At 43.0% G+C, this 14042-nt stretch overlaps 1 protein-coding gene across 7 annotated transcripts in view; it reads right to left on the bottom strand.

The window, feature by feature from the left end:
• Window positions 1-14042, bottom strand: part of dicer1 (dicer 1, ribonuclease type III) — a 134553-nt gene that overhangs the window by 103584 nt on the left and 16927 nt on the right. Inside the window, exons 1-2 of one of the 7 annotated variants that reach the window (XM_041214256.1) lie at window positions 6017-6058; window positions 5812-5864 (exon numbers count right to left, since the gene is read on the bottom strand). The exons of 5 other annotated variants lie outside the window; for them this stretch is intronic. The gene's annotated coding sequence lies outside the window, so the exon portion shown is untranslated. Of the gene's footprint in view, window positions 1-5811; window positions 5865-6016; window positions 6059-14042 lie in introns of those variants that run through there. One more of the 7 variants, XM_041214253.1, reaches the window with a different exon arrangement.

Below are 14042 nucleotides of genomic sequence, written 5' to 3' on the forward strand. Positions count from 1 at the left end.
GCTCTTCAGGTTAAAGACAAAAGTCTGTGTAATTTTTTTTTACATCCACTACAGTACTTTGTTGATATCCTGTTGACGGTCATTACCAGAATTGTGTACACTCTCTGACTTCTGATCACGAGAGCTCCTTTCTGCTTACTTGTTAAGGAGCCAGCAGAGCGCACTATGTCCAAGGTCATTTTCTAGGCCACGAGCTTTTATGTTCACCAATGAAGTCAAATTCTGCTTTTTACACGGCTGTGCATGAATACTTTTTGTCTTTGTTTGAATCAGAGGTGGTTAATCACATTACTCATTGAAGTCAAGCATAAATCCTTGACATAATTAACGGTTCAGTATGTCCAGGTTTCCCAGCAGCCCCAGGGCAAATTTTCATTTGTTTTTGGAAATATTAAAACTTTGACGGTTTGTTCATCAGGTTCAGCCTGAGCACTCATTACTTTTTCCAATCAGAGCAATGATAGGGATGTCACTGTTGGGCACCATGTCTACTGGATAAAAAGAGGCAAATGTCAACCAGCGTCCACACTGATGGTTATCCAGCAGCCAATACTGGAACATGTGCGCACGCAATGACAGGATAATCTCAGCAATCGTTTCCCTATCAGCTTTCTGATACTATGAATCTCAAGCACACGGAGTGGCCATTTGGGTGAGGTTTCACTCACCAGCACAAGAAGCACGGAACAGAAAGTGTGAATAAGGCATACCTGTTCTGGGTTTTATAAACAATGGTAAAGAATCCAATAGCAAGGAAATTATGATGAGCTTTTATAAAAACACTGGTTCATCCTTAACTGTGGTGCAGTGTGTCAAATTCTGCATATTGACTTTAGGAAGGAAACAAAGGCTTTAGAAAGGGTGCAGGAAAGATTTAGGAGAACGGTGCTAGGGATGGGGGGCTTAAGTATAAGGCTAGACTGGAAAAGCTAAGGTCGTTCTCCTTAGAGGAGGTTGAGAGGAGATAAAAACAAAAAAACTGCGGATGCTGGAAATCCAAAACAAAAACAGAATTACCTGGAAAAACTCAGCAGGTCTGGCAGCATCGGCGGAGAAGAAAAGAGTTGACGTTTCGAGTCCTCATGACCCTTCGACAGAACTAGTTCTGTCGAAGGGTCATGAGGACTCGAAACGTCAACTCTTTTCTTCTCCGCCGATGCTGCCAGACCTGCTGAGTTTTTCCAGGTAATTCTGTTTTGGTTGAGAGGAGATTTGATAAACATGTTCAAAATCATGAGATCCGGACAGAGTAGATGGAAGAAACTGCTCCCATTGGCAAAAGAGTCAAGGACCAGAGAACATTTGTTTAAGGTAATTGGGAGAGAACCAAAAATGGGGTGAGTTTAGGATTTGGAAAGCACTGCCTGAGAGAAGGCAGATTCAATTGAGGCTTTCAGAATGGAATTGGATAAGCACTCAAGGGGAAAATTTACATGTCTAAGGGGAAAAGGTGGGGAAGTGCAGGGTGGGACCAGCTAAATTGCTCTTGCAGAGAACCATCATGGACTCAACAGGCTGAATGGCCTCCTTCTGTGCCAAAACCATTCTGTGCTTCATCCTATGATTCTATGACAAAGATTGGAGAGGGGTTGCAGTGATAAGGAAACATCCTTTCTGTTTTTAAAAACACTCAGGAAAGAATAATATGTCATGGCCAGCTATGAAATTAGATTTATTTCCATACGTAATACTGACTATGAATCACTTGGGACTTTGTCACTTCTCGGTTATCCTTCCAGCACATGTGGATGGAGATATTTATCATCCTGGTGCCAGCCATGACAGATTTTCCAGGTGTATAGCTGTCCGTGTGGGGCACTGCAATTGATTCCCACAAACTCCTCACATTTATATTTAAAACCTGAAAGCATGTAAAAAAATTTCCTACAGCAACTATTTGCTCTGATAATCATGTATAATTCTAAAATGATGCACGAAATCCAAGACATCAATATGTCAACACGGCAGTCATTACATTCTCCACCCCTAATATGCTGGCTAGACAGAGGATCCTCAGGGAGGAAAGAAATGCATAATTCATTCTACTCCCTTATGGTACCTCGGATATGGCTAATGGATATATTTTAAAGAGCCATTGTTTTATACTTTAAAATGCTAAATGCATATACATCTATTTAGTCTTGGGAAAGTACACCAAATTTTGAGATTCAGAACAAAAGACAAGTTGCTTTAATTTTGCTTAGACATGACTTCATTTCACAGCTTAATACAAACAAAACTTTAGATTTACTTCACAATATTTATTGGCTATTCAAACACTGTCAAGAGTTATTTTCTAATAACAGGGTGTCACAAGCGACGGCAGTCTGCAAACCACTGTCATATTGAGAGATTACTTCAAAGTGGCCTGAGGTGTACCATTTCCTCTGTCAGAATGGAGGGACTCTGATTTTCACTGTGCTTCACTGACTTGTCATGTTTTTGGTACGGGTCAAGTCTGCATCAAAGGAGAGAGAGTGAGAGGCGGTGGAAAAGGTGAGGGAAGAATCCAAGAGCACGAAAAATGAAAACCAGGTTATCACACATATAACCAAAGGGGTGGCACAGTGTGTAGCGCCCCCTCCTGAGCCAGAAGCTTTGTGTTCAAGTCCCACTCCAGGATATGCTGGCCAAGGGAAGATGTGTTTATAATGCAGCCAAACAGATTGATCAACAACTTACAAATCTGCTGGAAAAAAAGAGACATGCTATCAAAGCTTTTAGTCTTGCGCTCAACAGGATCGGTCACAAGAATTTTCCAACTGTAACAGTTGAGTCATTCCCTGGTTCATTCTCCAGGGCAATGCCTTGAACAGAGTCAACTTGCCTGGTTTGAATTTGAACAAGGCTGGGCAGTTAACTGTCCCATGTTGCATTCTCCATGGGCCAGGGCCAACCAATCCGCAATCTCTCCTCATGATGTATAAATTGTTGTCCCCCCTTTACAGTTGGAAAATTCTTGCAAACTATGAAGAGTGCAAGACGAAAAGCTTTACTAGCATGTCTCTTTTTTTCAGCAATACTTAAGTTTTGTACAATCAAACTTGTAAATCCTTCCAACATATGCCAATGGCAGGTGGTAAGAGCGGGGCAGATTCCTGGTCAGCCATGTGATGGAAAGAAATTGGAGCCACTACCATCACTTACCATAGCTCCAGGCTACAGCATGCACGTAAAGTGCATATTGCCACAGAAACTCAGGCTCCTCGGGGATTGGTTGGCTCAGTTGGCTAGATAAAATTGGTGCTAACAGCATGGGATCCGATCACCTTTCCAGCAGGGGTGGATCTGGGACCTGCCTCCTTGCCCTCCCCTGCTGGAGGTCATGGTGCTGTGGGTCAGACATGCCTTCAGGCAGACAATTCAAGGAGGAGGTGATGATTGAAAGTAAGAGCAACAGAATCAAACAGACCAGTATCAAAAACAAACTGTTTTAACTTTATGAAGATGCACTAAAATAGTGATTCAATAGTAGGAGCAACAAAGTTGAAACCAAAATTAATTAAGCTGGAGAAACTGTGGTGTAATCTGGTTTAACTATTAGTTTTGGGGTTTGCTCAAAACAAGTATTGCAGCTTTAAATCACATTGGAACAGGAAAGTACTTTCCTAACTGAATGTTTCTCTCTTTCAAAGCATCAAATTTAAGGAAAAAGCATATAATTGTGCAAGGATGACTGGCAGGTCAGGTGATTGGTCAGAACATAAAGAATGACAGAGAATGATTAAAAGGTTAATGAGGAGAAATAAATTAGAGTATGAGAGGAAGCTAGCTAGAAATGTAAAAATGGATAGCAAGAGTTTCTACAGGTATTTAAAAAGGAAAAGAGAAAGTGAGTATTGGTCTCTAGAGAGTGAGAATGGGGAGTTAATAGTAGATAATAAGGAAATGGTGGATGAAATGTACAAATATTTTTCCCTGTCTTCACTGTAGAGGATGCAAAAAACATTCTATTAATAGCTGTAAATTAAGAGGTGGAAGGGAGAGGAGAACTTGGTGAAATTGCAATCACTAGGGAAGTGGTACCGAGCAAACTGATGTAGCTGCGGGCTGACCAGTCTCCAGGTCCAGATGGAGTTCATCCTAGGGTCTCAAAAGAGGTAGATGATGAGGAAGTAGAGGCGTTGGTGTTAATTTTCCAAAATTTGCTAGATTCTGGAAAAGTCCCGTCAGACTGGAAAGTAGCAAATATAATCCCTCTATTCAAGGGAGGGAGGCAGAAAACAGGCTAGTCAGCTTGACGTCTGTAATGGGGAAGATGTTAGAATCTATCACAAAGGAGGTTATAGCTGAGCACTTAGAGAAACTCAAGGTAATTGGGAAGAGTCAGCATGGTTTTGTGAAAGGGAAATCATGTTGAACCAATTTATTACAGTTCTTTGAAGGAGTAACTTGTGTCGTGGATAAAGGGGAGCATGTAGACGCACTGTACTTAGATTTTCTGAAGGCATTTGATAAGGTACCGCAAAGGTTATTGCAGAAAATAAAAGTTCATGGTGTAGGGAGTAACATATTAGCATGGATAGAAGATTGGCTGGCTGGCAGAATGGCTGCAGAATTCCAAGGTGCAGAGGGGTCTAGGTGTTCTTGCACATGAGTCACAAAAAGTTAGTATGCAGTACAACAAGTAATTAAGGAGGCTAATGGAATGCTATTGTTTACTATTAGAGGAATTATACATTAAAGTAAGGATATTATGCTTTAGTTACACAGGGCATTGGTTAGATCACACCTCAAATAGTGTGTGCAGTTTTGGTGTCCTTGTTTAAGGAAGGATGTAAAAGCTTTGGAGGCAGTTCAGAGGTGGTTTACTAGATTGATACCTGGAATGAGTCTAGTGAGAATGATATACTGATTTCTTTAAGTTCAAGAAATTAATGGGGCTAAATTGGCGACAAATCCCCTAGACCTGACAACCTGCATCCAAGGATTTTTAAGCGGGTTGCCTTATGAGGAAAGATTGGCCTGTTTCCACTAGAGTTTAGAAGAGTGAGAGGTGACTTGATTGATATATATAAGATCCTGAATGGTCTTGACAAGGTGGACGTAGAAAGGATGTTTCCTCTTGTGGATGAGCCCAGAACAAGGAGGCACTGTTTTAAAATTAGGGGTTGCCCTTTTAGGACAGCAATGAGGAGAATTTTTTTTCTCTCAGAGGATTGTGCAACTTTGGAACTCTCTACCTCAGAAGGCGGTAGAGGCTGGGTTCAAGGCGGTGGTAGATAGATTCTTGTTAGGCAAAGGAATCTAAGTTATCAGGAGTAGGTGGACATGTGGAACTTGAAACACAAACAGATCAATCATGATCTTAGTGAATAGTAGAGCAGGCTTGAGGGGCCAAATGGCCTATATCTGCACGTATGTAAGTTCAATAGTTTGCAGCAAGATCCACTCTATACATTCACGTCTTGTTTTCCTTCTTAAAAACTTTTCAAGCATGATTTGCCACCTTCAAAAAAAAAGGTTTTAAATCCAGGGATTCAGGAAAAAGGGGGAAATTTGAGTGCATTTGTTCCACAATAACAAATTTATAGCTACAGGGTGATAGCAATTACACAACAAAACCAAGGGAATGAAAATTGCTTATCCATGTTGAATGGCTTACTAGGTGAGGGCTCAACGCTGCTCGACTATTCAAAAAAACTTGTTTAACTTATTTATCCCTAACCACATATCCTGCGGAACAACCATCCCACTTTGTTTTTCATTTAGGTTTACAGACTTATTTTGCAAGGTTACCTTGGCCAATTATCTCAAAGTAATCAATCACAGCTCACATCTGCAGCCAGCATGGTAATACATAAATCTCACCTTCAGTCATAATTATAAAATGATGTTCCTGGCATTGTGCAAAGCTGCGGGGCCTAAGAAGAGGAGATGTCAGTACCACAACCAGAAGGGAGCTGCCAAATGCATTACTCAGTCACTTTTGTCTATTACAGATATAAAGTGGCTTGCACATCTGTAAACCTAAATTTTCCACACAGCAATGAAGAGAGTGAAAACATTTACACACCTGGTTCCAGCCAAACTTCCAACTTCACTGGTAGAAAACGTCCTGTGAAATCAAAAGAATTAACAAGCAGAAGACTGGTCACTTTTAGGTCTTCCTACAACAGTCCTCCTGGACCAAAGTTTGCAACCTTCTAATTCTTAAGAATTGGTCTGGAATCTAAGGAATTCTGGAAGATCAAAATTAAGGCAACCACAACACTGCAGCTACCTCTTTTAAAATCCTTGGATGCAGGATTAGGGGATCTGTCATCAACTTAGCCCCATTAATTTGTTTACTTATACTGATTTCTTTACATTCATCATTATCACTAGACTCTTGGTTCCCTATTATTTCCCGAATGTTTTTGTGTCTAAGTTGAAGACTTAATGGCTCTGCCATTTCCTTATTCCCCATTATAATTTTACCTGTCTCTGCCTCTAATGGGCCCACATCAACTTTCACTAATATCTTCCTACTTACATACCTTTATAGAAATGCTTACAATTTGTTTTTATGTTTCTTGCTAGTTTACTTTCATATTCTCTTTTCCTTATCAATTTCTTGGCCCTCCTTTGATGAATTCTAAAGTCCTCCCAATTCTTGGGCATATTAATTTTTTTGGCAAAATTATAAGCTTCTTTTAATCTAACGTCTTTAACTCTTTACAAAAACAGAATTACCTGGAAAAACTCAGCCGGTCTGGCAGCATCGGCGGAGAAGAATAAAGTTGACATTTCGAGTCCTCATGACCCTTCAAGAGAACTTGTTGAAGGGTCATGAGGACTCGAAATGTCAACTTTATTCTTCTCCGCCGATGCTGCCAGACCTGCTGAGTTTTTCCAGGTAATTCTGTTTTTGTTTTGGATTTCCAGCATCCGCAGTTTTATGTTTTTGTTTTTATTTTTGTCTTTAACTCTTTGATAGTTATAGTTGAACCACGAGAGGTTTTTGTTACTGCAAATGAAAGAGCAATTGCTTATAGTCTAGCTATTGCTAGTCTACCTTCATAACCTTTTAATGCAGCATCCCAGTCTACCTTAGCCAATTCGCCTTTCATTCCTACATAGTCTGCTTTGTTTAGATTTAAGATGCTAGCTTCAGATTCAAATCTCCTCCAAACTCAATATAAAATTCTATGAGATTGTGGTCATTCATCCCGAGAGGTGCCATTACAATAAAGATTATTAATTTTTTCTCAGTGTACAAGATCCAAAATAACTTTTCCCAAATCAGATCGTGGGAATACTGTGTACCAATCTTAAAGGGGCTAGCAGTGCAAAAAGCTGGCTGTACACAGCAAATAGAAGTTAGAGGGAGCACGGATAGAAAGGGCACAAATTGTACTCTGGGTGGGGGACTTCAATGTCTGTCATCCAGAGTGGCTCAGTAGCACCACTACTGACCGAACTGGCTGAGTCCTGAAGGACGTAGCTGCTAGACTGGGTCTGCAGCAGGTAATGAGGGAACCAACAAAGGAAAACCTATTCGACCTCATCCTCACCAATCTACCTGTCACAGACGCATCTGTCCATAATAGTATTGGTAGGATTGACCACTGCACAATCTTTGTGGAGACCAAGTGCCATCTTCACATTAAGGACAGCCTAAATCATGTTGTGCAGCACTACCACTGTGCCAAATGGAATAGATTTCGAATAGATCTAGCAACTCAAAACTGGGCATCTATGAGGTGCTATGGGTCATCCAACAACAGTAGAATTGTATACAAACCCAATCTGTAACCTCATGGCTAGGCATGTCCCCCACTCCACCATTACCATCAAGCCAGGGGATCATCAATGGTTCAATGAAGGGTGAAGGAGGGCATGCCAGGATCAGCACTTGCCATACCTAAAAATGAGGTGTCAACCTGGTGAAGCAACAATACAGGGCTACTTGCATGCCAACTGCAAAAGCAGCATGTAATAAACAGAGCTAAGTGATCCCACAACCAATGGGTCTAAGCTCTGCAATCCTGCTGCATTCAGTTGTGAATGGGGGTGGTAAATTAGAAAAATAACTGGAGGAGGTGGCTCCACAAATATCCCCATCCTCAATGATGGGGAGTCCAACACATCAGTGCAAAAGACAAGGCTGAAGCATTTGCAAACATCTTCAGCCAGAAGTAGTGGATGGATGATACAGCTGGGCCTCCACCCAAGGACCCCAGCATCATATATGCCAGTCTTCAGCCAATCCGATTCATTCCATGTAATATCAAGAAATGGCTGAAGGCACTGGATACTGCAAAGATTATGGGTTCTGTCAACATTCCACCAACAGTACTGAAGACTTGCACTCTAGAACTAGCTGCATCCCCAAGCCATGCTGTTCCAGTACAACTACAAAACTGACACGTACCTGGCAATGTAGAAAATTGCCCAGGTATGTTCTGTACACAAAATAAAAACAGACTAAATCTAACCCAACCAATTACCACCCTATAAGTCTACTCTTGATTATCAGCAAAGTGATGGAAGTTGGCGTCAACAGTGCTATCAAGCAGCATTTACTCAGCAATAACCTGCCCCCTGACGCTCAGTTTGAGTTCTGCCAGGTCCAGTTAGCTCCTGACCTCATTACAGCCTTGATCCAAACATGGACGAAAGAGCTGAACTCCTGAAGTGAGGCGAGTGTGACTGCACTTGACATCAAGGCAGTAGTTAGTCAAGTCTGGCAAAGAGCTCTAGCACAACTAGAGCCAATGGGAATGGGGAAATTGTTCCATTGGTTTGAGTCATACCTAGCATAGAGGAAGATGGTTGTTGGAGGTCAATCATCTCAGTCCCAGGACATCGCTGCAGGAATTCCTCAGAGCAGTGTCCTTGGCCCAGCCATCTTCAGCTGCATCATCAATAACCTTCCCTTCATCACAAGGTCAGAAGTGGGGATGTTCACAGATGATTGCACAATACTTAATGTTCACGACTCCTCAGATACTAAAGTAGTCTGTGCACATATGCAGCAAGACCTGGATAACATTCAGGCTTGGCCTAATTTGTGACACGAATGTTACTTGCCACTTAAATGCCAGGCAATGACCATCTCCAGAAAGAGAAAAACCAACTATTTCCCCATGACATTCTATGGCATTAACATCGCTAAATCCTCCGCTATCAAACTCCTGGTGGTTACTATTGACCAGAAACTGAATGGACCAGCCATATAAATACTGTGCCTACAGGGACAGGTCAGAGGTTAGGATTCTGCAGCAAGTAGCTCACCTCCTGACTACTCAAAGCCTGTCCACCATCTACAAGGTACAAGTCAGGAGTGTGATGAAATACTCCCCACTTGTCTGGATGAGTGCAGTTCCAACAACACTCAGGAAGCTTGACACCATCCAGGACACAGCAGCCCACTTGATTGGCACCCCATTCAACAGCTTCAACATTCACTCTCTCCACCACTGACACATAGTAGCAGCAGTGTGTACGCACCGGATGCACTGTGGCAACTCACCAAGACACCTTCCAAATCCCCACAGCCTCTACTACCTAGAAGAACAAGGGAGCAGGTGCATGGGAACACCACCACCTGCAAGACCCCCTCCAAGCCATACACCACCCTGACTTGGAACTATATCACCATTCCTTCACCGAAACTGTCTTCCTAACAATACTGTGGGTGCGTCTACACTACATGGACTGCAGCAGTTCAAGTGGTGGCTCACCACCACCTTCAAGGGCAATTAGGGATGGGCAATAATTGCTGGCATAGCCAGCGACACCCACAACCCAGGAAAGAATAAAAACAAATGACCATTTGTGGTTCCACAGCACTTCCTACTGATTACCACATATCATCCTCCTTCAGCACTCCCTATTGAAAACCACTTTGAAGAAGCACTGAACGTAGTCTGGGTGAGGGATTTCAATGTCCATCACCAATGGCTCAGTTGTCCCACTGCTGACTGAGGTGACCGAGTTCTAAAGGAAATATCTGCCAATCTAGGCCTGTGGTAGGTGGTGACAACACCAGCACGAAAGAAAAGCCTACCCAATCTCATCCTCACCAAACAACCTTTCACAGATGCATCTACCCATGACTGCATTGGTAGGAATGGCCATCACACACTCCTTCTGGAAGTGAAGTCTTGTCTTCATACACTATCATGTTGTGTGGCGCTGCCACCGGGTTAAATGGAATAGATTCACAACAGATCTAGCAGCTCAAAATTGTGGACCATCATTAGCGGCAGAATTGCGACCTGTAACCTCAAAACTTGACATATCCCTCACCCTATTACCATCAAGCTAGGTGCCCACCCATGACTTCATGAAAGTATGGGAGAGCATGCCAAGAGCAACACCAGGTGTACCTAAAACAAGGTACTAACCTAGTACATACACAACAGAGGACTGCATGCTATACAGTAGAAGTAGCATGACATACAAGTTAAGCAACCCCACAATCAGTGGTATCGCTTAATTGCAGTCGTGAATGGCAGTGGACAATTAAACTTCTAACGGAGGAGGCTCAATGACAGTGGTACCCAGCACATCAGTGCTGAAGTGCCAAAGCATTGCAACCATCTTCAGCCAGAAGTGCTAAGTGGATGATCCATCTTGACCTCCTCCTGAGATCCTCAGTGTCACAGATGCCGATTCACTCCATGCGATATAAAGAAACAGCTGAGCACTGTCAATATAACTAAGGCTATGGACCCCAACAACATTTCGGCTATAGAATTGAAGACCTGTGCTGAAGTAGCAGCTGCACCTCTGGCCAAGCTGTTCCAGCTACAAACACTGGCAGTTACTTGACGAAAAGCAAAATCGCAGTCCACAAAAAAGCAGAAAAATTCTAACTAATTACCACTTCATCAGTTTACTTTTAATCTGCAAGTGATGGATGTGTTGTTGACAGTGCTATCAAGCAGCGCTTATTCATCAATAACCTACTCACAGTTGCTCAGTTTGAGTTCCACCAGAACAATCTGGCTCCAGATTTCAGTACAGCATTGGTCCAAACATGGGCAAAAGAACTAAATTCTAGAGGTAAGGCAAGAGTGACTGCTCTCAACATCAAAGTAGCTTTTGACTAAGTGTGGCATAAGAAGTCCTAGTAAAACTGAAGTCAACAGAAGTCTAGGGGAAAACTCTCCACTGGCTGCAGTCCTACCTAGCACAATGATTGTGGTTGCTGCTGGCCAATCATCTCAGCCCCAAGAAATCACTGGAGTTCCTCAGGGCAATGACTACCTTCAGCTGCTTCATCTGACCATACGGTCAGAAGTGAGAAGTTTGCTGATGATTTTCATAACTCCTCAGAAAATGAAGCAGTCTGCACCCACATTCAGTGAATCCTGGACAACATTCATGCTTGTGCTGATTACTGACAGGTAACATCCATGTCATGCAAGTATTAGCCATGTCATGCAAGTATTAGACAATGGCTAACTCTAACAAAAAGTCTAACCAAACCCCTTGACATTCAAATTACCATCAGTTAATCTCCCATCATCAACATCCTGGGGGTTACTGCTGACCAGAAACTTAGCTGAACCAGCCTTATAAATACTGGGGCTACAAGGGCAGATCAGAGGCTGGGAATTCTGGCCCAAGTTACTCACCACCTGACTCCCCAAAGCCTGCCCACCATCTACAAGGTACAAGTCAGGAGTGTGATGGAATATTCTCGGTTTGCCTGGATGAATGCCCCTCCAACATCATTCATAAAGCTCAACACAATCCAGGGTAAAGCAGCCCACTCGAGTGGCATCCCATCTACCACCTTAAACCTTTATTTCCCCCCATTCTGTCACACCTTGGCTGCAGTGTGTACCATCTACAAGATACATTGCAGCAACTCATCAAGGTTTCTTTGACAACACCTTCCAAATCCAGAGCCTCTACCATCTTACAAGTACATTGCAGCAAGTGCTGAGGAACACCACCATCTGCAAGCTCCCGTCAAAAGTATCTCACCATCCAGACTGGGAAATATGTTGCTTTTCAGTCAAAATCCTGGAACTCTCCACCTAACAGCACTGTAGGCATGCCTACATAAATGCTGGTCTTGCCCACATCCGATCAAGAATAGAAAATGTCCTGAGAGTTAGTGGATGAATCTGGACCTGCTAGCCTTAAGTGTTTGATGTGTTGGAGTCATTTTAAATGAACTGGAATTTAGTTTGAAATGGATAATGGTTCAACTGTTGATAAACTACAAGCAAAAGTAGGGAGGTCACGTTGGAGTTGTATAGAACATTGGTGAGGCCACAGCTGCAGTACTGTGTGCAGTTCTGGTCGCCACATTATAGGAAGGGTGTGATTGTCCTGGAGGGGGTGCAGAGGAGATTCACCAAGATGTTGCCTGGGATGAAACATTTAAGTTATGAAGAGAGATTGGATAGACTTGGATTGTTTTCGTTGGAGCAGAGAAGATGGAGGGGCAACTTGATCGAGGTTATGAGGGGTATGGACAGGGTGGATAGGGAGCAGCTGTGCCCCTTAGTTGAAGGGTCAGTCACGAGAGGACATAAGTTCAAGTTGAGGGGCAGGAGGTTTAGGAGGGTGGTTGGGGGTGGGGGGGGGGAGATGAGGAAAAACTTTTTTACCCAGGTGGTGACGGTTTGGAATGCGTTGCCTGGGAAGGTGGTGGAGGCGGGTTGCCTCACATCCTTTAAAAAGTACCTGGATGAGCCCTTGGCACGTCATAACATTCAAGGCTATTGGCCAAGTGCTGGTAAACGGGATTAGGTAGATAGGTCAGGTGTTTCTCATGTGTCAGTGCAGACTCGTTGGGCCAAAGGGCCTCTTCTGCATTGTGTGATTCTGTGAATGCCCTGGTCTTGCTCAGACTTGAAGCTGTGCCTTGGGCTGGTCAGTTGTGAAAGATTGCTACTGATCATCACCTGGGGATGTGAAAGTTAAACCACATATGTGAAGTTAAATTATTGCATGGTTACCTTTCTGTTCAGCAAAGCTGGGTTCAACTAACACATTGATTAGTGTCGGCTGTTCTTGTTATTTTCTCCACTGTCAATTTTGGGCCTTAACTTTTTGAATTAGGATCATTTACAGGTGACTTGAAAGCAGGATCTGGAGCTATTTTTGGGAATAATTTTCAGTCAATCACTTGTTAATGCACATAAACAGCATCGCTGGACAGGCTTCATGAAGCAGTGTAAACTCATTTATTTGTCAGGTAGACACTGAAAACTATTTCAACTGCCGTCTCGAGTTGTCATTTTTAGATGCACTTTCAACTCCAGTACTGTATTTGGTTAACTATTCCCCATCCACTTTATATGTTCCTTCAATTCCTCTTAAGCCCTGTAATTTATTAAACCTGAAGCCTTTATACTAAAAACTGTTCTGTAGCAACTCAGTTTTTGATGCATGACCAGTGTTCAGGCATTTTTTGGCCTTAATTTCAAAGTCAGCAGTTCAGATACTGTAATCCCTTGAAAAGAAATGGGTTTCTGGCTGAGAATGGAATTTTAAATTTAAAAAAATTTAATTGATTCATGGGGTGTGGGCTTCGCTGGCTAGGCCAACATTTATTGCCCATCACTAGTTGCCCTTGAGAAAGCGGTGATGAGCTGCCTTCTTGAACCGCTGCAGTGCTTGTGGTGTAGGTACACCCACAGTGCTGTTAGGAAGGGAGCTCCAGGATTTTGACCCAGTGACAGTGAGGAGCGGTGATATATTTCCAAGTCAAGATGGTGAGTGACTTTTGAGGGAAACTTCCAGGTGGTGGTGTTCCCATCTATCGGCTGCCCTTGTCCTTCTAGATGGTAGTGGTTGTGGGTTTGGAAGGTGCTGCCAAAGAAACCTTGGTGAAATTCTGCAGTGCATCTTGTAGATGGTACACACTGCTACTACTGTGCGTTGATGGTGGGGGGAGTGAAAGTTTGTGGATGTGGTGTCAATCATGCAGGCTATGTCCTGGACGGTATCAAGCTTCTTGAGTGTTGTTGGAGCTGCACTCACCCGGGCGAGTAGCGGGTATTCCGCACACTCCTGACTTGGTCCTTGTCGATGGTGGGCAGGCTTGGGGAGACAGGTGGAGAGTTACCCGTCGCATGATTCCTAGCTTC

This window comes from Carcharodon carcharias, chromosome 20 (assembly GCF_017639515.1).
Source record: "Carcharodon carcharias isolate sCarCar2 chromosome 20, sCarCar2.pri, whole genome shotgun sequence".
In the NCBI taxonomy this organism is placed as follows: domain Eukaryota; kingdom Metazoa; phylum Chordata; class Chondrichthyes; order Lamniformes; family Lamnidae; genus Carcharodon; species Carcharodon carcharias.